This window comes from Lissotriton vulgaris, chromosome 1_1, assembly GCF_964263255.1.
Source record: "Lissotriton vulgaris chromosome 1_1, aLisVul1.2, whole genome shotgun sequence".
NCBI classification, from domain to species: Eukaryota; Metazoa; Chordata; class Amphibia; order Caudata; family Salamandridae; genus Lissotriton; species Lissotriton vulgaris.
In genome coordinates, this window is record NC_141685.1 from 231,936,343 (window position 1) to 231,956,772 (window position 20,430).

At 39.7% G+C, this 20,430-nt stretch overlaps 27 non-coding genes across 27 annotated transcripts; all 27 read right to left on the reverse strand.

Annotated features, from left to right (window-relative positions):
- Nucleotides 1–834: 834 nt before the first annotated feature.
- TRNAA-AGC (transfer RNA alanine (anticodon AGC)) lies at nucleotides 835–907 on the reverse strand. The gene has a single exon. It is a non-coding gene; the product is annotated as a tRNA-Ala (tRNA).
- Nucleotides 908–1,249: 342 nt separating this feature from the next.
- TRNAK-CUU (transfer RNA lysine (anticodon CUU)) lies at nucleotides 1,250–1,322 on the reverse strand. The gene has a single exon. It is a non-coding gene; the product is annotated as a tRNA-Lys (tRNA).
- Nucleotides 1,323–1,896: 574 nt separating this feature from the next.
- TRNAA-AGC (transfer RNA alanine (anticodon AGC)) lies at nucleotides 1,897–1,969 on the reverse strand. Its single transcript has one exon. It is a non-coding gene; the product is annotated as a tRNA-Ala (tRNA).
- A 564-nt stretch (nucleotides 1,970–2,533) lies between these two features.
- Nucleotides 2,534–2,606, reverse strand: TRNAK-CUU (transfer RNA lysine (anticodon CUU)). The gene has a single exon. It is a non-coding gene; the product is annotated as a tRNA-Lys (tRNA).
- Nucleotides 2,607–4,021: 1,415 nt separating this feature from the next.
- Nucleotides 4,022–4,094, reverse strand: TRNAA-AGC (transfer RNA alanine (anticodon AGC)). The gene has a single exon. It is a non-coding gene; the product is annotated as a tRNA-Ala (tRNA).
- A 342-nt stretch (nucleotides 4,095–4,436) lies between these two features.
- TRNAK-CUU (transfer RNA lysine (anticodon CUU)) lies at nucleotides 4,437–4,509 on the reverse strand. Its single transcript has one exon. It is a non-coding gene; the product is annotated as a tRNA-Lys (tRNA).
- Nucleotides 4,510–5,084: 575 nt separating this feature from the next.
- Nucleotides 5,085–5,157, reverse strand: TRNAA-AGC (transfer RNA alanine (anticodon AGC)). The gene has a single exon. It is a non-coding gene; the product is annotated as a tRNA-Ala (tRNA).
- Nucleotides 5,158–6,146: 989 nt separating this feature from the next.
- TRNAA-AGC (transfer RNA alanine (anticodon AGC)) lies at nucleotides 6,147–6,219 on the reverse strand. The gene has a single exon. It is a non-coding gene; the product is annotated as a tRNA-Ala (tRNA).
- Nucleotides 6,220–6,561: 342 nt separating this feature from the next.
- TRNAK-CUU (transfer RNA lysine (anticodon CUU)) lies at nucleotides 6,562–6,634 on the reverse strand. Its single transcript has one exon. It is a non-coding gene; the product is annotated as a tRNA-Lys (tRNA).
- A 574-nt stretch (nucleotides 6,635–7,208) lies between these two features.
- On the reverse strand, nucleotides 7,209–7,281 carry TRNAA-AGC (transfer RNA alanine (anticodon AGC)). Its single transcript has one exon. It is a non-coding gene; the product is annotated as a tRNA-Ala (tRNA).
- A 342-nt stretch (nucleotides 7,282–7,623) lies between these two features.
- Nucleotides 7,624–7,696, reverse strand: TRNAK-CUU (transfer RNA lysine (anticodon CUU)). Its single transcript has one exon. It is a non-coding gene; the product is annotated as a tRNA-Lys (tRNA).
- A 149-nt stretch (nucleotides 7,697–7,845) lies between these two features.
- On the reverse strand, nucleotides 7,846–7,918 carry TRNAK-CUU (transfer RNA lysine (anticodon CUU)). The gene has a single exon. It is a non-coding gene; the product is annotated as a tRNA-Lys (tRNA).
- Nucleotides 7,919–9,330: 1,412 nt separating this feature from the next.
- Nucleotides 9,331–9,403, reverse strand: TRNAA-AGC (transfer RNA alanine (anticodon AGC)). The gene has a single exon. It is a non-coding gene; the product is annotated as a tRNA-Ala (tRNA).
- A 342-nt stretch (nucleotides 9,404–9,745) lies between these two features.
- TRNAK-CUU (transfer RNA lysine (anticodon CUU)) lies at nucleotides 9,746–9,818 on the reverse strand. The gene has a single exon. It is a non-coding gene; the product is annotated as a tRNA-Lys (tRNA).
- A 574-nt stretch (nucleotides 9,819–10,392) lies between these two features.
- On the reverse strand, nucleotides 10,393–10,465 carry TRNAA-AGC (transfer RNA alanine (anticodon AGC)). Its single transcript has one exon. It is a non-coding gene; the product is annotated as a tRNA-Ala (tRNA).
- Nucleotides 10,466–10,807: 342 nt separating this feature from the next.
- TRNAK-CUU (transfer RNA lysine (anticodon CUU)) lies at nucleotides 10,808–10,880 on the reverse strand. Its single transcript has one exon. It is a non-coding gene; the product is annotated as a tRNA-Lys (tRNA).
- Nucleotides 10,881–12,516: 1,636 nt separating this feature from the next.
- TRNAA-AGC (transfer RNA alanine (anticodon AGC)) lies at nucleotides 12,517–12,589 on the reverse strand. Its single transcript has one exon. It is a non-coding gene; the product is annotated as a tRNA-Ala (tRNA).
- A 564-nt stretch (nucleotides 12,590–13,153) lies between these two features.
- TRNAE-CUC (transfer RNA glutamic acid (anticodon CUC)) lies at nucleotides 13,154–13,226 on the reverse strand. Its single transcript has one exon. It is a non-coding gene; the product is annotated as a tRNA-Glu (tRNA).
- A 352-nt stretch (nucleotides 13,227–13,578) lies between these two features.
- TRNAA-AGC (transfer RNA alanine (anticodon AGC)) lies at nucleotides 13,579–13,651 on the reverse strand. Its single transcript has one exon. It is a non-coding gene; the product is annotated as a tRNA-Ala (tRNA).
- A 1,392-nt stretch (nucleotides 13,652–15,043) lies between these two features.
- On the reverse strand, nucleotides 15,044–15,116 carry TRNAK-CUU (transfer RNA lysine (anticodon CUU)). The gene has a single exon. It is a non-coding gene; the product is annotated as a tRNA-Lys (tRNA).
- A 1,213-nt stretch (nucleotides 15,117–16,329) lies between these two features.
- Nucleotides 16,330–16,402, reverse strand: TRNAK-CUU (transfer RNA lysine (anticodon CUU)). Its single transcript has one exon. It is a non-coding gene; the product is annotated as a tRNA-Lys (tRNA).
- Nucleotides 16,403–16,753: 351 nt separating this feature from the next.
- TRNAA-AGC (transfer RNA alanine (anticodon AGC)) lies at nucleotides 16,754–16,826 on the reverse strand. Its single transcript has one exon. It is a non-coding gene; the product is annotated as a tRNA-Ala (tRNA).
- Nucleotides 16,827–18,218: 1,392 nt separating this feature from the next.
- Nucleotides 18,219–18,291, reverse strand: TRNAK-CUU (transfer RNA lysine (anticodon CUU)). Its single transcript has one exon. It is a non-coding gene; the product is annotated as a tRNA-Lys (tRNA).
- Nucleotides 18,292–18,866: 575 nt separating this feature from the next.
- On the reverse strand, nucleotides 18,867–18,939 carry TRNAA-AGC (transfer RNA alanine (anticodon AGC)). The gene has a single exon. It is a non-coding gene; the product is annotated as a tRNA-Ala (tRNA).
- A 553-nt stretch (nucleotides 18,940–19,492) lies between these two features.
- On the reverse strand, nucleotides 19,493–19,565 carry TRNAN-AUU (transfer RNA asparagine (anticodon AUU)). The gene has a single exon. It is a non-coding gene; the product is annotated as a tRNA-Asn (tRNA).
- A 352-nt stretch (nucleotides 19,566–19,917) lies between these two features.
- Nucleotides 19,918–19,990, reverse strand: TRNAD-AUC (transfer RNA aspartic acid (anticodon AUC)). The gene has a single exon. It is a non-coding gene; the product is annotated as a tRNA-Asp (tRNA).
- A 330-nt stretch (nucleotides 19,991–20,320) lies between these two features.
- TRNAK-CUU (transfer RNA lysine (anticodon CUU)) lies at nucleotides 20,321–20,393 on the reverse strand. Its single transcript has one exon. It is a non-coding gene; the product is annotated as a tRNA-Lys (tRNA).
- Between the last annotated feature and the right edge of the window lie 37 nt (nucleotides 20,394–20,430).

Here is a 20,430-nt window from a genome sequence, read left to right on the forward strand (position 1 = left end):
ACTCGAATATGAGTGATATTGCGGTGTGTTCATCTAGACTCATACCCTAGCTAATCTTGAAGTTAAATTTCCCACCAATGAGAAACCAAGGGAGATACCATTTTTGATAGTTATTGCATGTCTAATGCAAGAATATTCACCAGATTATGAGAGTCAATGCAATAATCCAGCAAAAATTACTCATTTTCGCCCAACGTGGGGCTCGAACCCACGACCCTCAGATTAAGAGTCTCATGCTCTACCGACTGAGCTAGCCGGGCTCCCACTTCAAGATGGTATGCAGACTAATCATTTTTTATGAAGGAAATCCATTCCTGGACAATTTTTGGGAGTTATTGCAGGTCTAATGCAAGATTAATCTCCATATTATGAGAGTCAATGCAATATTCAGGCAAAATTTACTCGTTTTCGCCCAACGTGGGGCTCGAACCCACGACCCTGAGATTAAGAGTCTCATGCACTACCGACTGAGCTAGCCGGGTTCCCTCCTTAAGACAGTATGCAGACCAATCCCTTTTTGTGAAGAAAATCAAATCCTGGATATTCCTCTACTCTTGTTTTGCAAGGAAAGCCAGATTTATACATCCTTCAGAGGACAGAGTGTCAAAAAAAATAAGAGAAAATGAAAATGGAAGTTGTGAGAACTTCATTTTGAGATTGCATAAGAATTCAAATTCCTCTCACATGCTAAAGAATACCTGAACCCTTTTGATTAAACCACTTTAGTTGTTATAATGAGAACATATTCGAAAGCCATCTGTGATTTTTCTGTTCTTACTCTGCAATGACCTTGGCAATGACAAGTTAAAAATAAAATGTATGCAAATTTTATAATGGAGAATGCGGGCATCGATCCCGCTACCTCTCGCATGCTAAGCGAGCGCTCTACCATTTGAGCTAATTCCCCTGTGTGTTTAATCTGCATAACATGAAAAAAGTAACCTTACTGCCTTCCACACTTTATTTGAAGTCCAATTGCCCATAACAGTGTTAAGTTCACTCCTAACTTATGCCTTACCTCCACTTATGGGATGTTTTACAGTTCAGGTTGGCCTGTTTACTACTCGAATATGAGTGATATTGCGGTGTGTTCATCTAGACTCATACCCTAGCTAATCTTGAAGTTAAATTTCCCACCAATGAGAAACAAAGGGAGATACCATTTTAGATAGTTATTGCATGTCTAATGCAAGAATATTCACCAGATTATGAGAGTCAATGCAATAATCCAGCAAAAATTACTCATTTTCGCCCAACGTGGGGCTCGAACCCACGACCCTGAGATTAAGAGTCTCATGCTCTACCGACTGAGCTAGCCGGGCTCCCACTTCAAGATGGTATGCAGACTAATCATTTTTTATGAAGGAAATCCATTCCTGGACAATTTTTGGGAGTTATTGCACGTCTAATGCAAGATTAATCTCCATATTATGAGAGTCAATGCAATATTCAGGCAAAAATTACTCTTTTTCGCACAACGTGGGGCTCGAACCCACGACCCTGAGATTAAGAGTCTCATGCTGTACCGACTGAGCTAGCCGGGTTCCCTCCTTAAGACAGTATGCAGACCAATCCCTTTTTGTGAAGAAAATCAAATCCTGGATATTCCTCTACTCTTGTTTTGCAAGGAAAGCCAGATTTATACATCCTTCAGAGGACAGAGTGTCAAAAAAAATAAGAGAAAATGAAAATGGAAGTTGTGAGAACTTCATTTTGAGATTGCATAAGAATTCAAATTCCTCTCACATGCTAAAGAATACCTGAACCCTTTTGATTAAACCACTTTAGTTGTTATAATGAGACCATATTCGAAAGCCATCTGTGATTTTTCTGTTCTTACTCTGCAATGACCTTGGCAATGACAAGTTAAAAATAAAATGTATGCAAATTTTATAATGGAGAATGCGGGCATCGATCCCGCTACCTCTCGCATGCTAAGCGAGCGCTCTACCATTTGAGCTAATTCCCCTGTGTGTTTAATCTGCATAACATGAAAAAAGTAACCTTACTGCCTTCCACACTTTATTTGAAGTCCAATTGCCCATAACAGTGTTAAGTTCACTCCTAACTTATGCCTTACCTCCACTTATGGGATGTTTTACAGTTCAGGTTGGCCTGTTTACTACTCGAATATGAGTGATATTGCGGTGTGTTCATCTAGACTCATACCCTAGCTAATCTTGAAGTTAAATTTCCCACCAATGAGAAACCAAGGGAGATACCATTTTTGATAGTTATTGCATGTCTAATGCAAGAATATTCACCAGATTATGAGAGTCAATGCAATAATCCAGCAAAAATTACTCATTTTCGCCAAACGTGGGGCTTGAACCCACGACCCTGAGATTAAGAGTCTCATGCTCTACCGACTGAGCTAGCCGGGCTCCCACTTCAAGATGGTATGCAGACTAATCATTTTTTATGAAGGAAATCCATTCCTGGACAATTTTTGGGAGTTATTGCAGGTCTAATGCAAGATTAATCTCCATATTATGAGAGTCAATGCAATATTCAGGCAAAAATTACTCGTTTTCGCCCAACGTGGGGCTCGAACCCACGACCCTGAGATTAAGAGTCTCATGCTCTACCGACTGAGCTAGCCGGGCTCCCTCCTTAAGACAGTATGCAGACCAATCCCTTTTTGTGAAGAAAATCAAATCCTGGATATTCCTCTACTCTTGTTTTGCAAGGAAAGCCAGATTTATACATCCTTCAGAGGACAGAGTGTCAAAAAAAAATAAGAGAAAATGAAAACGGAAGTTGTGAGAACTTCATTTTGAGATTGCATAAGAATTCAAATTCCTCTCACATGCTTAAGAATACCTGAACCCTTTTGATTAAACCACTTTAGTTGTTATAATGAGACCATATTTGAAAGCCATCTGTGATTTTTCTGTTCTTACTCTGCAATGACCTTGGCAATGACAAGTTAAAAATAAAATGTATGCAAATTTTATAATGGAGAATGCGGGCATCGATCCCGCTACCTCTCGCATGCTAAGCGAGTGCTCTACCATTTGAGCTAATTCCCCTGTGTGTTTAATCTGCATAACATGAAAAAAGTAACCTTACTGCCTTCCACACTTTATTTGAAGTCCAATTGCCCATAACAGTGTTAAGTTCACTCCTAACTTATGCCTTACCTCCACTTATGGGATGTTTTACAGTTCAGGTTGGCCTGTTTACTACTCGAATATGAGTGATATTGCGGTGTGTTCATCTAGACTCATACCCTAGCTAATCTTGAAGTTAAATTTCCCACCAATGAAATACCAAGGGAGATACCATTTTAGATAGTTACTGCATGTCTAATGCAAGAATATTCACCAGATTATGAGAGTCAATGCAATAATCCAGCAAAAATTACTCATTTTCGCCCAACGTGGGGCTCGAACCCACGACCCTCAGATTAAGAGTCTCATGCTCTACCGACTGAGCTAGCCGGGCTCCCACTTCAAGATGGTATGCAGACTAATCATTTTTTATGAAGGAAATCCATTCCTGGACAATTTTTGGGAGTTATTGCAGGTCTAATGCAAGATTAATCTCCATATTATGAGAGTCAATGCAATATTCAGGCAAAATTTACTCGTTTTCGCCCAACGTGGGGCTCGAACCCACGACCCTGAGATTAAGAGTCTCATGCACTACCGACTGAGCTAGCCGGGTTCCCTCCTTAAGACAGTATGCAGACCAATCCCTTTTTGTGAAGAAAATCAAATCCTGGATATTCCTCTACTCTTGTTTTGCAAGGAAAGCCAGATTTATACATCCTTCAGAGGACAGAGTGTCAAAAAAAATAAGAGAAAATGAAAATGGAAGTTGTGAGAACTTCATTTTGAGATTGCATAAGAATTCAAATTCCTCTCACATGCTAAAGAATACCTGAACCCTTTTGATTAAACCACTTTAGTTGTTATAATGAGACCATATTCGAAAGCCATCTGTGATTTTTCTGTTCTTACTCTGCAATGACCTTGGCAATGACAAGTTAAAAATAAAATGTATGCAAATTTTATAATGGAGAATGCGGGCATCGATCCCGCTACCTCTCGCATGCTAAGCGAGCGCTCTACCATTTGAGCTAATTCCCCTGTGTGTTTAATCTGCATAACATGAAAAAAGTAACCTTACTGCCTTCCACACTTTATTTGAAGTCCAATTGCCCATAACAGTGTTAAGTTCACTCCTAACTTATGCCTTACCTCCACTTATGGGATGTTTTACAGTTCAGGTTGGCCTGTTTACTACTCGAATATGAGTGATATTGCGGTGTGTTCATCTAGACTCATACCCTAGCTAATCTTGAAGTTAAATTTCCCACCAATGAGAAACAAAGGGAGATACCATTTTAGATAGTTATTGCACGTCTAATGCAAGAATATTCACCAGATTATGAGAGTCAATGCAATAATCCAGCAAAAATTACTCATTTTCGCCCAACGTGGGGCTCGAACCCACGACCCTGAGATTAAGAGTCTCATGCTCTACCGACTGAGCTAGCCGGGCTCCCACTTCAAGATGGTATGCAGACTAATCATTTTTTATGAAGGAAATCCATTCCTGGACAATTTTTGGGAGTTATTGCACGTCTAATGCAAGATTAATCTCCATATTATGAGAGTCAATGCAATATTCAGGCAAAAATTACTCGTTTTCGCCCAACGTGGGGCTCGAACCCACGACCCTGAGATTAAGAGTCTCATGCTGTACCGACTGAGCTAGCCGGGTTCCCTCCTTAAGACAGTATGCAGACCAATCCCTTTTTGTGAAGAAAATCAAATCCTGGATATTCCTCTACTCTTGTTTTGCAAGGAAAGCCAGATTTATACATCCTTCAGAGGACAGAGTGTCAAAAAAAAATAAGAGAAAATGAAAACGGAAGTTGTGAGAACTTCATTTTGAGATTGCATAAGAATTCAAATTCCTCTCACATGCTTAAGAATACCTGAACCCTTTTGATTAAACCACTTTAGTTGTTATAATGAGACCATATTTGAAAGCCATCTGTGATTTTTCTGTTCTTACTCTGCAATGACCTTGGCAATGACAAGTTAAAAATAAAATGTATGCAAATTTTATAATGGAGAATGCGGGCATCGATCCCGCTACCTCTCGCATGCTAAGCGAGCGCTCTACCATTTGAGCTAATTCCCCTGTGTGTTTAATCTGCATAACATGAAAAAAGTAACCTTACTGCCTTCCACACTTTATTTGAAGTCCAATTGCCCATAACAGTGTTAAGTTCACTCCTAACTTATGCCTTACCTCCACTTATGGGATGTTTTACAGTTCAGGTTGGCCTGTTTACTACTCGAATATGAGTGATATTGCGGTGTGTTCATCTAGACTCATACCCTAGCTAATCTTGAAGTTAAATTTCCCACCAATGAAATACCAAGGGAGATACCATTTTAGATAGTTACTGCATGTCTAATGCAAGAATATTCACCAGATTATGAGAGTCAATGCAATAATCCAGCAAAAATTACTCATTTTCGCCCAACGTGGGGCTCGAACCCACGACCCTCAGATTAAGAGTCTCATGCTCTACCGACTGAGCTAGCCGGGCTCCCACTTCAAGATGGTATGCAGACTAATCATTTTTTATGAAGGAAATCCATTCCTGGACAATTTTTGGGAGTTATTGCAGGTCTAATGCAAGATTAATCTCCATATTATGAGAGTCAATGCAATATTCAGGCAAAATTTACTCGTTTTCGCCCAACGTGGGGCTCGAACCCACGACCCTGAGATTAAGAGTCTCATGCACTACCGACTGAGCTAGCCGGGTTCCCTCCTTAAGACAGTATGCAGACCAATCCCTTTTTGTGAAGAAAATCAAATCCTGGATATTCCTCTACTCTTGTTTTGCAAGGAAAGCCAGATTTATACATCCTTCAGAGGACAGAGTGTCAAAAAAAATAAGAGAAAATGAAAATGGAAGTTGTGAGAACTTCATTTTGAGATTGCATAAGAATTCAAATTCCTCTCACATGCTAAAGAATACCTGAACCCTTTTGATTAAACCACTTTAGTTGTTATAATGAGACCATATTCGAAAGCCATCTGTGATTTTTCTGTTCTTACTCTGCAATGACCTTGGCAATGACAAGTTAAAAATAAAATGTATGCAAATTTTATAATGGAGAATGCGGGCATCGATCCCGCTACCTCTCGCATGCTAAGCGAGCGCTCTACCATTTGAGCTAATTCCCCTGTGTGTTTAATCTGCATAACATGAAAAAAGTAACCTTACTGCCTTCCACACTTTATTTGAAGTCCAATTGCCCATAACAGTGTTAAGTTCACTCCTAACTTATGCCTTACCTCCACTTATGGGATGTTTTACAGTTCAGGTTGGCCTGTTTACTACTCGAATATGAGTGATATTGCGGTGTGTTCATCTAGACTCATACCCTAGCTAATCTTGAAGTTAAATTTCCCACCAATGAGAAACAAAGGGAGATACCATTTTAGATAGTTATTGCACGTCTAATGCAAGAATATTCACCAGATTATGAGAGTCAATGCAATAATCCAGCAAAAATTACTCATTTTCGCCCAACGTGGGGCTCGAACCCACGACCCTGAGATTAAGAGTCTCATGCTCTACCGACTGAGCTAGCCGGGCTCCCACTTCAAGATGGTATGCAGACTAATCATTTTTTATGAAGGAAATCCATTCCTGGACAATTTTTGGGAGTTATTGCACGTCTAATGCAAGATTAATCTCCATATTATGAGAGTCAATGCAATATTCAGGCAAAAATTACTCGTTTTCGCCCAACGTGGGGCTCGAACCCACGACCCTGAGATTAAGAGTCTCATGCTGTACCGACTGAGCTAGCCGGGTTCCCTCCTTAAGACAGTATGCAGACCAATCCCTTTTTGTGAAGAAAATCAAATCCTGGATATTCCTCTACTCTTGTTTTGCAAGGAAAGCCAGATTTATACATCCTTCAGAGGACAGAGTGTCAAAAAAAATAAGAGAAAATGAAAATGGAAGTTGTGAGAACTTCATTTTGAGATTGCATAAGAATTCAAATTCCTCTCACATGCTAAAGAATACCTGAACCCTTTTGATTAAACCACTTTAGTTGTTATAATGAGACCATATTCGAAAGCCATCTGTGATTTTTCTGTTCTTACTCTGCAATGACCTTGGCAATGACAAGTTAAAAATAAAATGTATGCAAATTTTATAATGGAGAATGCGGGCATCGATCCCGCTACCTCTCGCATGCTAAGCGAGCGCTCTACCATTTGAGCTAATTCCCCTGTGTGTTTAATCTGCATAACATGAAAAAAGTAACCTTACTGCCTTCCACACTTTATTTGAAGTCCAATTGCCCATAACAGTGTTAAGTTCACTCCTAACTTATGCCTTACCTCCACTTATGGGATGTTTTACAGTTCAGGTTGGCCTGTTTACTACTCGAATATGAGTGATATTGCGGTGTGTTCATCTAGACTCATACCCTAGCTAATCTTGAAGTTAAATTTCCCACCAATGAAATACCAAGGGAGATACCATTTTAGATAGTTACTGCATGTCTAATGCAAGAATATTCACCAGATTATGAGAGTCAATGCAATAATCCAGCAAAAATTACTCATTTTCGCCCAACGTGGGGCTCGAACCCACGACCCTGAGATTAAGAGTCTCATGCTCTACCGACTGAGCTAGCCGGGCTCCCACTTCAAGATGGTATGCAGACTAATCATTTTTTATGAAGGAAATCCATTCCTGGACAATTTTTGGGAGTTATTGCAGGTCTAATGCAAGATTAATCTCCATATTATGAGAGTCAATGCAATATTCAGGCAAAAATTACTCGTTTTCGCCCAACGTGGGGCTCGAACCCACGACCCTGAGATTAAGAGTCTCATGCTCTACCGACTGAGCTAGCCGGGCTCCCTCCTTAAGACAGTATGCAGACCAATCCCTTTTTGTGAAGAAAATCAAATCCTGGATATTCCTCTACTCTTGTTTTGCAAGGAAAGCCAGATTTATACATCCTTCAGAGGACAGAGTGTCAAAAAAAAAGAGAAAATGAAAATGGAAGTTGTGAGAACTTCATTTTGAGATTGCATAAGAATTCAAATTCCTCTCACATGCTAAAGAATACCTGAACCCTTTTGATTGAACCACTTTAGTTGTTATAATGAGACCATATTTGAAAGCCATCTGTGATTTTTCTGTTCTTACTCTGCAAAGACCTTGGCAATGACAAGTTAAAAAGAAAATGTATGCAAATTTTATAATAGAGAATGCGGGCATCGATCCCGCTACCTCTCGCATGCTAAGCGAGCGCTCTACCATTTGAGCTAATTCCCCTGTGTGTTTAATCTGCATAACATGAAAAAAGTAACCTTACTGCCTTCCACACTTTATTTGAAGTCCAATTGCCCATAACAGTGTTAAGTTCACTCCTAACTTATGCCTTACCTCCACTTATGGGATGTTTTACAGTTCAGGTTGGCCTGTTTACTACTCGAATATGAGTGATATTGCGGTGTGTTCATCTAGACTCATACCCTAGCTAATCTTGAAGTTAAATTTCCCACCAATGAGAAACCAAGGGAGATACCATTTTTGATAGTTATTGCATGTCTAATGCAAGAATATTCACCAGATTATGAGAGTCAATGCAATAATACAGCAAAAACTACTCATTTTCGCCCAACGTGTGGCTCGAACCCACGACCCTGAGATTAAGAGTCTCATGCTCTACCGACTGAGCTAGCCGGGCTCCCACTTCAAGATGGTATGCAGACTAATTATTTTTTATGAAGGAAATCCATTCCTGGACAATTTTTGGGAGTTATTGCAGGTCTAATGCAAGATTAATCTCCATATTATGAGAGTCAATGCAATATTCAGGCAAAAATTACTCTTTTTTGCCCAACGTGGGGCTCGAACACACGACCCTGAGATTAAGAGTCTCATGCTCTACCGACTGAGCTAGCCGGGCTCCCTCCTTAAGACAGTATGCAGACCAATCCCTTTTTGTGAAGAAAATCAAATCCTGGATATTCCTCTACTCTTGTTTTGCAAGGAAAGCCAGATTTATACATCCTTCAGAGGACAGAGTGTCAAAAAAAATAAGAGAAAATTAAAATGGAAGTTGTGAGAACTTCATTTTGAGATTGCAGAAGAATTCAAATTCCTCTCACATGCTAAAGAATACCTGAACCCTTTTGATTAAACCACTTTAGTTGTTATAATGAGACCATATTTGAAAGCCATCTGTGATTTTTCTGTTCTTACTCTGCAATGACCTTGGCAATGACAAGTTAAAAATAAAATGTATGCAAATTTTATAATGGAGAATGCGGGCATCGATCCCGCTACCTCTCGCATGCTAAGCGAGCGCTCTACCATTTGAGCTAATTCCCCTGTGTGTTTAATCTGCATAACATGAAAAAAGTAACCTTACTGCCTTCCACACTTTATTTGAAGTCCAATTGCCCATAACAGTGTTAAGTTCACTCCTAACTTATGCCTTACCTCCACTTATGGGATGTTTTACAGTTCAGGTTGGCCTGTTTACTACTCGAATATGAGTGATATTGCGGTGTGTTCATCTAGACTCATACCCTAGCTAATCTTGAAGTTAAATTTCCCACCAATGAGAAACCAAGGGAGATACCATTTTTGAAAGTTATTGCATGTCTAATGCAAGAATATTCACCAGATTATGAGAGTCAATGCAATAATCCAGCAAAAATTACTCATTTTCGCCCAACGTGGGGCTCGAACCCACGACCCTGAGATTAAGAGTCTCATGCTCTACCGACTGAGCTAGCCGGGCTCCCACTTCAAGATGGTATGCAGACTAATCATTTTTTATGAAGGAAATCCATTCCTGGACAATTTTTGGGAGTTATTGCAGGTCTAATGCAAGATTAATCTCCATATTATGAGAGTCAATGCAATATTCAGGCAAAAATTACTCGTTTTCGCCCAACGTGGGGCTCGAACCCACGACCCTGAGATTAAGAGTCTCATGCACTACCGACTGAGCTAGCCGGGTTCCCTCCTGAAGACAGTATGCAGACCAATCCCTTTTTGTGAAGAAAATCAAATCCTGGATATTCCTCTACTCTTGTTTTGCAAGGAAAGCCAGATTTATACATCCTTCAGAGGACAGAGTGTCAAAAAAAATAAGAGAAAATGAAAATGGAAGTTGTGAGAACTTCATTTTGAGATTGCATAAGAATTCAAATTCCTCTCACATGCTAAAGAATACCTGAACCCTTTTGATTAAACCACTTTAGTTGTTCTAATGAGACCATATTCGAAAGCCATCTGTGATTTTTCTGTTCTTACTCTGCAATGACCTTGGCAATGACAAGTTAAAAATAAAATGTATGCAAATTTTATAATGGAGAATGCGGGCATCGATCCCGCTACCTCTCGCATGCTAAGCGAGCGCTCTACCATTTGAGCTAATTCCCCTGTGTGTTTAATCTGCATAACATGAAAAAAGTAACCTTACTGCCTTCCACACTTTATTTGAAGTCCAATTGCCCATAACAGTGTTAAGTTAATTCCTAACTTATGCCTTACCTCCACTTATGGGATGTTTTACAGTTCAGGTTGGCCTGTTTACTACTCGAATATGAGTGATATTGCGGTGTGTTCATCTAGACTCATACCCTAGCTAATCTTGAAGTTAAATTTCCCACCAATGAGAAACCAAGGGAGATACCATTTTTGATAGTTATTGCATGTCTAATGCAAGAATATTCACCAGATTATGAGAGTCAATGCAATAATCCAGCAAGAATTACTCATTTTCGCCCAACGTGGGGCTCGAACCCACGACCCTGAGATTAAGAGTCTCATGCTCTACCGACTGAGCTAGCCGGGCTCCCACTTCAAGATGGTATGCAGACTAATCATTTTTTATGAAGGAAATCCATTCCTGGACAATTTTTGGGAGTTATTGCAGGTCTAATGCAAGATTAATCTCCATATTATGAGAGTCAATGCAATATTCAGGCAAAAATTACTCGTTTTCGCCCAACGTGGGGCTCCAACCCACGACCCTGAGATTAAGAGTCTCATGCTCTACCGACTGAGCTAGCCGGGCTCCCTCCTTAAGACAGTATGCAGACCAATCCCTTTTTGTGAAGAAAATCAAATCCTGGATATTCCTCTACTCTTGTTTTGCAAGGAAAGCCAGATGTATACATCCTTCAGAGGACAGAGTGTCAAAAAAAAAGAGAAAATGAAAATGGAAGTTGTGAGAACTTCATTTTGAGATTGCATAAGAATTCAAATTCCTCTCACATGCTAAAGAATACCTGAACCCTTTTGATTAAACCACTTTAGTTGTTATAATGAGACCATATTTGAAAGCCATCTGTGATTTTTCTGTTCTTACTCTGCAAAGACCTTGGCAATGACAAGTTAAAAATAAAATGTATGCAAATTTTATAATAGAGAATGCGGGCATCGATCCCGCTACCTCTCGCATGCTAAGCGAGCGCTCTACCATTTGAGCTAATTCCCCTGTGTGTTTAATCTGCATAACATGAAAAAAGTAACCTTACTGCCTTCCACACTTTATTTGAAGTCCAATTGCCCATAACAGTGTTAAGTTCACTCCTAACTTATGCCTTACCTCCACTTATGGGATGTTTTACAGTTCAGGTTGGCCTGTTTACTACTCGAATATGATTGATATTGCGGTGTGTTCATCTAGACTCATACCCTAGCTAATCTTGAAGTTAAATTTCCCACCAATGAGAAACCAAGGGAGATACCATTTTTGATAGTTATTGCATGTCTAATGCAAGAATATTCACCAGATTATGAGAGTCAATGCAATAATACAGCAAAAACTACTCATTTTCGCCCAACGTGTGGCTCGAACCCACGACCCTGAGATTAAGAGTCTCATGCTCTACCGACTGAGCTAGCCGGGCTCCCACTTCAAGATGGTATGCAGACCAATTATTTTTTATGAAGGAAATCCATTCCTGGACAATTTTTGGGAGTTATTGCAGGTCTAATGCAAGATTAATCTCCATATTATGAGAGTCAATGCAATATTCAGGCAAAAATTACTCTTTTTCGCCCAACGTGGGGCTCGAACACACGACCCTGAGATTAAGAGTCTCATGCTCTACCGACTGAGCTAGCCGGGCTCCCTCCTTAAGACAGTATGCAGACCAATCCCTTTTTGTGAAGAAAATCAAATCCTGGATATTCCTCTACTCTTGTTTTGCAAGGAAAGCCAGATTTATACATCCTTCAGAGGACAGAGTGTCAAAAAAAAAATAAGAGAAAATTAAAATGGAAGTTGTGAGAACTTCATTTTGAGATTGCTTAAGAATTCAAATTCCTCTCACATGCTAAAGAATACCTGAACCCTTTTGATTAAACCACTTTAGTTGTTATAATGAGACCATATTTGAAAGCCATCTGTGATTTTTCTGTTCTTACTCTGCAATGACCTTGGCAATGACAAGTTAAAAATAAAATGTATGCAAATTTTATAATGGAGAATGCGGGCATCGATCCCGCTACCTCTCGCATGCTAAGCGAGCGCTCTACCATTTGAGCTAATTCCCCTGTGTGTTTAATCTGCATAACATGAAAAAAGTAACCTTACTGCCTTCCACACTTTATTTGAAGTCCAATTGCCCGTAACAGTGTTAAGTTCACTCCTAACTTATGCCTTACCTCCACTTATGGGATGTTTTACAGTTCAGGTTGGCCTGTTTACTACTCGAATATGAGTGATATTGCAGTGTGTTCATCTAGACTCATACCCTAGCTAATCTTGAATTTAAATTTCCCACCAATGAGAAACCAAGGGAGATACCATTTTTGATAGTTATTGCATGTCTAATGCAAGAATATTCACCAGATTATGAGAGTCAATGCAATAATCCAGCAAAAATTACTCATTTTCGCCCAATGTGGGGCTCGAACCCACGACCCTGAGATTAAGAGTCTCATGCTCTACGGACTGAGCTAGCCGGGCTCCAACTTCAAGATGGTATGCAGACTAATCATTTTTTATTAAGGAAATCCATTCCTGGACAATTTTTGGGAGTTATTGCATGTCTAATGCAAGATTAATCTCCATATTATGAGAGTCAATGCAATATTCAGGCAAAACATACTCGTTTTCGCCCAACGTGGGGCTCAAACCCACGACCCTGAGATTGAGAGTCTCATGCTCTACCGACTGAGCTAGCCGGGTTCCCTCCTTAAGACAGTATGCAGACCAATCCCTTTTTGTGAAGAAAATCAAATCCTGGATATTCCTCTACTCTTGTTTTGCAAGGAAAGCCAGATTTATACATCCTTCAGAGGACAGAGTGTCAAAAAAAATAAGAGAAAATGAAAACGGAAGTTGTGAGAACTTCATTTTGAGATTGCATAAGAATTCAAATTCCTCTCACATGCTAAAGAATACCTGAACCCTTTTGATTAAACCACTTTAGTTGTTATAATGAGACCATATTTGAAAGCCATCTGTGATTTTTCTGTTCTTACTCTGCAATGACCTTGGCAATGACAAGTTAAAAATAAAATGTATGCAAATTTTATAATGGAGAATGCGGGCATCGATCCCGCTACCTCTCGCATGCTAAGCGAGCGCTCTACCATTTGAGCCAATTCCCCTGTGTGTTTAATCTGCATAACATGAAAAAAGTAACCTCACTGCCTTCCAAACTTTATTTGAAGTCCAATTGCCCATAACAGTGTTCAGTTCACTCCTAACTTATGCCTTACCTCCACTTATGGGATGTTTTACAGTTCAGGTTGGCCTGTTTACTACTCGAATATGAGTGATATTGCGGTGTGTTCATCTAGACTCATACCCTAGCTAATCTTGAATTTAAATTTCCCACCAATGAGAAACCAAGGGAGATACCATTTTTGATAGTTATTGCATGTCTAATGCAAGAATATTCACCAGATTATGAGAGTCAATGCAATAATCCAGCAAAAATTACTCATTTTCGCCCAACGTGGGGCTCGAACCCACGACCCTGAGGTTAAGAGTCTCATGCTCTACGGACTGAGCTAGCCGGGCTCCAACTTCAAGATGGTATGCAGACTAATCATTTTTTATTAAGGAAATCCATTCCTGGACAATTTTTGGGAGTTATTGCATGTCTATTGCAAGATTAATCTCCATATTATGAGAGTCAATGCAATATTCAGGCAAAACATACTCGTTTTCGCCCAACGTGGGGCTCAGACCCACGACCCTGAGATTAAGAGTCTCATGCTCTACCGACTGAGCTAGCCGGGTTCCCTCCTTAAGACAGTATGCAGACCAATCCCTTTTTGTGAAGAAAATCAAATCCTGGATATTCCTCTACTCTTGTTTTGCAAGGAAAGCCAGATTTATACATCCTTCAGAGGACAGAGTGTCAAAAAAAATAAGAGAAAATGAAAATGGAAGTTGTGAGAACTTCATTTTGAGATTGCATAAGAATTCAAATTCCTCTCACATGCTAAAGAATACCTGAACCCTTTTGATTAAACCACTTTAGTTGTTATAATGAGACCATATTTGAAAGCCATCTGTGATTTTTCTGTTCTTACTCTGCAATGACCTTGGCAATGACAAGTTAAAAATAAAATGTATGCAAATTGTATAATGGAGAATGCGGGCATCGATCCCGCTACCTCTCACATGCTAAGCGAGCGCTCTACCATTTGAGCTAATTCCCCTGTGTGATTAATCTGCATAACATGAAAAAAGTAACCTTACTGCCTTCCACACTTTATTTGAAGTCCAATTGCCCATAACAGTGTTAAGTTCACTCCTAATTTATGCCTAACCTCCACTTATGGGATGTTTTACAGTTCAGGTTGGCCTGTTTACTACTCGAATATGAGTGATATTGTGGTGTGTTCATCTAGACTCATACCCTACCTAATCTTGAAGTTAAATTTCCCACCAATGAGAAACCAAGGGAGATACCATTTTTGATAGTTATTGCATGTCTAATGCAAGAATAATCACCAGATTATGAGAGTCCAGCAAAAATTACTCATTTTCGCCCAACGTGGGGCTCGAACCCACGACCCTGAGATTAAGAGTCTCATGCTCTACCGACTGAGCTAGCCGGGCTCCCACTTCAAGATGGTATGCAGACTAATCATTTTTTATGAAGGAAATCCATTCCTGGACAATTTTTGGGAGTTATTGCATGTCTAATGCAAGATTAATCTCCATATTATGAGAGTCAATGCAATATTCAGGCAAAAATTACTCGTTTTCGCCCAACGTGGGGCTCCAACCCACGACCCTGAGATTAAAAGTCTCATGCTCTACCGACTGAGCTAGCCGGGTTCCCTCCTTAAGACAGTATGCAGACCAATCCCTTTTTGTGAAGAAAATCAAATCCTGGATATTCCTCTACTCTTGTTTTGCAAGGAAAGCCAGATTTATACATCCTTCAGAGGACAGAGTGTCAAAAAAAATAAGAGAAAATGAAAATGGAAGTTGTGAGAACTTCATTTTGAGATTGCATAAGAATTCAAATTTCTCTCACATGCTAAAGAATACCTGAACCCTTTTGATTAAACCACTTTAGTTGTTATAATGAGACCATATTTGAAAGCCATCTGTTATTTTTCTGTTCTTACTCTGCAATGACCTTGGCAATGACAAGTTAAAAATCAAAAATGTATGCAAATTGTATAATGGAGAATGCGGGCATCGATCCCGCTACCTCTCCCATGCTAAGCGAGCGCTCTACCATTTGAGCTAATTCCCCTGTGTGTTTAATCTGCATAACATGAAAAAAGTAACCTCACTGCCTTCCACACTTTATTTGAAGTCCAATTGCCCATAACAGTGTTAAGTTCACTCCTAATTTATGCCTTACCTTCACTTATGGGATGTTTTACAGTTCAGGTTGGCCTGTTTACTACTCGAATATTAGTGATATTGTGGTGTGTTCATCTAGACTCATACCCTAGCTAATCTTGAAGTTAAATTTCCCACCAATGAGAAACCAAGGGAGATACCATTTTTGATAGTTATTGCATGTCTAATGCAAGAATATTCACCAGATTATGAGAGTCAATGCAATAATCCAGCAAAAATTACTCATTTTCGCCAAATGTGGGGCTCGAACCCACAACCCTGAGATTAAGAGTCTCATGCTCTACCGACTGAGCTAGCCGGGCTCCCACTTCAAGATGGTATGCAGACTAATCATTTTTTATGAAGGAAATCCATTCCTGGACAATTTCTGGGAGTTATTGCAGGTCTAATGCAAGATTAATCTCCATATTATGAGAGTCAATGCAATATTCAGGCAAAAATTACTCGTTTTCGCCCAACGTGGGGCTCGAACCCACGACCCTGAGATTAAGAGTCTCATGCTCTACCGACTGAGCTAGCCGGGCTCCCTCCTTAAGACAGTATGCAGACCAATCCCTTTTGTGAAGAAAATCAAATCCTGGATATTCCTCTACTCTTGTTTTGCAAGGAAAGCCAGATTTATACATCCTTCAGAGGACAGAGTGTCAAAAAAAATAAGAGAAAATGAAAACGGAAGTTGTGAGAACTTCATTTTGAGATTGCATAAGAATTCAAATTCCTCTCACATGCTAAAAAATACCTGAACCCTTTTGATTAAACCACTTTAGCTGTTATAATGAGACCATATTTGAAAGCCATCTGTGATTTTTCTGTTCTTACTCTGCAATGACCTTGGCAATGACAAGTTAAAAATAAAATGTATGCAAATTTTATAATGGAGAATGCGGGCATCGATCCCGCTACCTCTCGCATGCTAAGCGAGCGCTCTACCATTTGAGCTAATTCCCCTGTGTGTTTAATCTGCATAACATGAAAAAAGTAACCTCACTGCCTTCCACACTTTATTTGAAGTCCAATTGTCCATAACAGTGTTCAGTTCACTCCTAACTTATGCCTTACCTTCACTTATGGGATGTTTTACAGTTCAGGTTGGCCTGTTTACTACTCGAATATGAGTGATATTGTGGTGTATTCATCTAGACTCATACCCTACCTAATCTTGAAGTTAAATTTCCCACCAATGAGAAACCAAGGGAGATACCATTTTTGATAGTTATTGCATGTCTAATGCAAGAATAATCACCAGATTATGAGAGTCCAGCAAAAATTACTCATTTTCGCCCAACGTGGGGCTCGAACCCACGACCCTGAGATTAAGAGTCTCATGTTCTACCGACTGAGCTAGCCGGGCTCCCACTTCACGATGGTATGCAGACTAATCATTTTTTATGAAGGAAATCCATTCCTGGACAATTTTTGGGAGTTATTGCATGTCTAATGCAAGATTAATCTCCATATTATGAGAGTCAATGCAATATTCAGGCAAAAATTACTCGTTTTCGCCCAACGTGTGGCTCTAACCCACGACCCTGAGATTAAGAGTCTCATGCTCTACCGACTGAGCTAGCCGGGTTCCCTCCTTAAGACAGTATGCAGACCAATCCCTTTTTGTGAAGAAAATCAAATCCTGGATATTCCTCTACTCTTGTTTTGCAAGGAAAGCCAGATTTATACATCCTTCAGAGGACAGAGTGTCAAAAAAAATAAGAGAAAATGAAAATGGAAGTTGTGAGAACTTCATTTTGAGATTGCATAAGAATTCAAATTCCTCTCACATGCTAAAGAATACCTGAACCCTTTTGATTAAACCACTTTAGTTGTTATAATGAGACCATATTTGATAGCCATCTGTGATTTTTCTGTTCTTACTCTGCAATGACCTTGGCAATGACAAGTTAAAAATAAAATGTATGCAAATTTTATAATGGAGAATGCGGGCATCGATCCCGCTACTTCTCGCATGCTAAGCAAGCGCTCTACCATTTGAGCTAATTCCCCTGTGTGTTTAATCTGCATAACATGAGAAAAGTAACCTCACTGCCTTCCACACTTTATTTGAAGTCCAATTGCCCATAACAGTGTTCAGTTCACTCCTAACTTATGCCTTACCTCCACTTATGGGATGTTTTACAGTTCAGGTTGGCCTGTTTACTACTCGAATATGAGTGATATTGCGGTGTGTTCATCTAGACTCATACCCTAGCTAATCTTGAAGTTACATTTCCCACCAATGAGAAACCAAGGGAGATACCATTTTTGATAGTTATTGCATGTCTAATGCAAGAATATTCACCAGATTATGAGAGTCAATGCAATAATCCAGCAAAAATTACTCATTTTCGCCCAACGTGGGGCTCGAACCCACGACCCTGAGATTAAGAGTCTCATGCTCTACCGACTGAGCTAGCCGGGCTCCCACTTCAAGATGGTATGCAGACTAATCATTTTTTATGAAGGAAATCCATTCCTGGACAATTTTTGGGAGTTATTGCAGGTCTAATGCAAGATTAATCTCCATATTATGAGAGTCAATGCAATATTCAGGCAAAAATTACTTGTTTTCGCCCAACGTGGGGCTCGAACTCACGACCCTGAGATTAAGAGTCTCATGCTCTACCGACTGAGCTAGCCGGGCTCCCTCCTTAAGACAGTATGCAGACCAATCCCTTTTTGTGAAGAAAATCAAATCCTGGATATTCCTCTACTCTTGTTTTGCAAGGAAAGCCAGATTTATACATCCTTCAGAGGACAGAGTGTCAAAAAAAAATAAGAGAAAATGAAAACGGAAGTTGTGAGAACTTCATTTTGAGATTGCATAAGAATTCAAATTCCTCTCACATGCTAAAGAATACCTGAACCCTTTTGATTAAACCACTTTAGTTGTTATAATGAGACCATATTTGAAAGCCATCTGTGATTTTTCTGTTCTTACTCTGCAATGACCTTGGCAATGACAAGTTAAAAATAAAATGTATGCAAATTTTATAATGGAGAATGCGGGCATCGATCCCGCTACCTCTCGCATGCTAAGCGAGCGCTCTACCATTTGAGCTAATTCCCCTGTGGGTTTAATCTGCATAACATGAAAAAAGTAACCTCACTGCCTTCCACACTTTATTTGAAGTCCAATTGCCCATAACAGTGTTCAGTTCACTCCTAACTTATGCCTAACCTCCACTTATGGGATGTTTTACAGTTCAGGTTGGCCTGTTTACTACTCGAATATGAGTGATATTGTGGTGTGTTCATCTAGACTCATACCCTACCTAATCTTGAAGTTAAATTTCCCACCAATGAGAAACCAAGGGAGATACCATTTTTGATAGTTATTGCATGTCTAATGCAAGAATAATCACCAGATTATGAGAGTCCAGCAAAAATTACTCATTTTCGCCAAACGTGGGGCTCGAACCCACGACCCTGAGATTAAGAGTCTCATGCTCTACCGACTGAGCTAGCCGGGCTCCCACTTCAAGATGGTATGCAGACTAATCATTTTTTTATGAAGGAAATCCATTCCTGGACAATTTTTGGGAGTTATTGCATGTCTAATGCAAGATTAATCTCCATATTATGAGAGTCAATGCAATATTCAGGCAAAAATTACTCGTTTTCGCCCAACGTGGGGCTCCAACCCACGACCCTGAGATTAATAGTCTCATGCTCTACCGACTGAGCTAGCCGGGTTCCCTTCTTAAGACAGTATGCAGACCAATCCCTTTTTGTGAAGAAAATCAAATCCTGGATATTCCTCTACTCTTGTTTTGCAAGGAAAGCCAGATTTATACATCCTTCAGAGGACAGAGTGTCAAAAAAAATAAGAGAAAATGAAAATGGAAGTTGTGAGAACTTCATTTTGAGATTGCATAAGAATTCAAATTTCTCTCACATGCTAAAGAATACCTGAACCCTTTTGATTAAACCACTTTAGTTGTTATAATGAGACCATATTTGAAAGCCATCTGTGATTTTTCTGTTCTTACTCTGCAATGACCTTGGCAATGACAAGTTAAAAATAAAATGTATGCAAATTGTATAATGGAGAATGCGGGCATCGATCCCGCTACCTCTCGCATGATAAGCGAGCGCTCTACCATTTGAGCTAATTCCCCTGTGTGTTTAATCTGCATAACATGAAAAAAGTAACCTTACTGCCTTCCTCACTTTATTTGAAGTCCAATTGCCCATAACAGTGTTAAGTTCACTCCTAACTTATGCCTAACCTCCACTTATGGGATGTTTTACAGTTCAGGTTGGCCTGTTTACTACTCGAATATGAGTGATATTGTGGTGTGTTCATCTAGACTCATACCCTACCTAATCTTGAAGTTAAATTTCCCACCAATGAGAAACCAAGGGAGATACCATTTTTGATAGTTATTGCATGTCTAATGCAAGAATAATCACCAGATTATGAGAGTCCAGCAAAAATTACTCATTTTCGCCCAACGTGGGGCTCGAACCCACGACCCTGAGATTAAGAGTCTCATGCTCTACCGACTGAGCTAGCCGGGCTCCCTCCTTAAGACAGTATACAGACCAATCCCTTTTT